Source organism: Penaeus monodon, chromosome 4 (assembly GCF_015228065.2).
Source record: "Penaeus monodon isolate SGIC_2016 chromosome 4, NSTDA_Pmon_1, whole genome shotgun sequence".
NCBI lineage: Eukaryota > Metazoa > Arthropoda > Malacostraca > Decapoda > Penaeidae > Penaeus > Penaeus monodon.
The window spans coordinates 21524547-21526803 of NC_051389.1; positions in this window are offsets into that span (position 1 = coordinate 21524547).

Genomic DNA, 2257 nt, shown 5'->3' on the forward strand with positions numbered 1-2257 from the left:
TAATATATATATATTAAATATATATATATATATATTAGTTATATATAATATATAAAAACACACAAACACCCCCAACACACACACACAACACCCCCAAACCACCCAAAACACACATGCCACACACACACACACCACACAACAAAACACACACACACACACACACCCCACACACAACAATATATATATAATATATATATAAAATAATATATATAGAGAGAGAGGGAGGAGAAGAGAGAGAGAGAGAGAGGGGAGAGAGAGAGAGAGAGATAGAGGAGAGGAGAGATTTTTACCTAGAAAAACCATATATATATTATTAAAATAAAAAAAATTATATTATTATATATATTATATATATATATATATTATATAATATATATATATATATATAATATATAGGGAAATGATATAGATAGAGTGTGTGCGCCCAAAAACCCCACACACAACATACACCGCACAAGATTATTTAAGAGTAGAGAATATATATATAATATATATATATATATTATAATTATTATTTTACATAATAAAATTATTCACACAACCCACACCCCACCCCCAAAACAAAACCCCACACAACACACACACACAAAACCCACACCACACACCCCCTCACACCCCACACACCCCACAACACACAACACACACCCACCCCACAAACACACACACACACACCCAAACACCACACAACAACAAACAAAAATAAATAAAAAATAATAATATATAAAAAGAGAAGAGGAGGGGGAGAGAGAGAGACAGAGAGAGGAGAGAGAGAGAGAAGGATGAGAGAGAGAGAGAGAAAATTTTTTGTGCGTGGCCTGAAGTATGGGCCGGTGTATACTTCATTTAGTAACTCCTAAAACTTACTTATTCCTTCAAATTACCAACCAATTTACTTGAACCAACGCAATAAAGCTCTCATCATACTTGCACATCCAAAGAGGCTTCTCCTAAAGACCACTTTTCGCAAGACTCATTCAGTTCACACACGGTCATGTTTACCTGTCGGCTCTTAATAGAAGGCGCTTTTAAAAACCAATCATTATCATATGTAAAAAACTTTTCTTTGAGGTAGGCGGTTTTTCAGCGAATTATTGGTCTGCGGGAAAGTGTGTAGGTTAATGCGTTTTAATTTTTTTATGTGTGTGTCTTTTAAAAATATAAGGATACATTGATCGTAGTATGTCTAAAAAAACATGGGAGCACATACTATAAAAATATAGATAAACATATAACCCCTCTCCTTTTAGTCACATACTTTCTTTCTCTCTCTCTCTCTCTCTCTCTCTCTCTCTCAGACGATTTCTCGGTCTCTTTCCCTCGTTCTTTCCCCTGTCCCTCTCTATCGTATGTCTAGAGTATTAGAGCTCAATCACCAAATATTTGATTGATTTTCGCCATAAGGGTTTTTCATCAAAGTGCCCAGGCCCTTTTAGGATCCCTCCGGTGGTAATTCCTGTTGAAAGAAACATTTATTCTCGAGATATGTTCAGTAACATCGGTATATCATCGTAAATAATTACTATTTATTTTTTTTCCTTCTTCTCGAGAAGTGTGCAGAAACCCAAAGGGGGATAAGTAAAAAACAGAAAGTCAACTAGCATAAACACACCATAAAAATAGTATTATATAAACATGAACATAAATATTATGTATGTAATGTGAATAATATATCCATTGTCTAAAAGACTAAAACACAATAGTAAAAAAATTTTTAAAAATGGAATATAATAAAAATAACCGTAAAAGAATACCATAAGAAAATAAAATACGCAAGAGATATAAGATGGCAATCCCCTTGGTAAAAAAACAGCAATAAATAACAACATAAGCATGACATAAGCACAAAAGCAGAAGCATAGCATAAACCTACCACAAACATAACATAAACACAACTTAAACATAATAATATAATCATAACAAAAGCAGATCATAAACATAACATAAACACAACAACATAAGAATCACATAGACATATATGAATAACGGAAAACATAAGAATAACAGAGAAAATCTAAAGGGAACTAATAAAGCATTTTCCCATATAAACCTCATATAAAAACCTGTCCCAAGGTTCTATACATGGCTTTTTACGCAACCATAGGCGGGGGTCAGTATTTGCGGTATCAAACAACAGTCGAAAGGCTTAAAAATAATAAATTTTTTTATTCCTTGAAAAAAGAAAAGAGATGGATAGAAAAATACTGAAATCCAAAAAACATTCGGTTGAGAGAAAAAAAACGACTTCCCTTTTCATTCT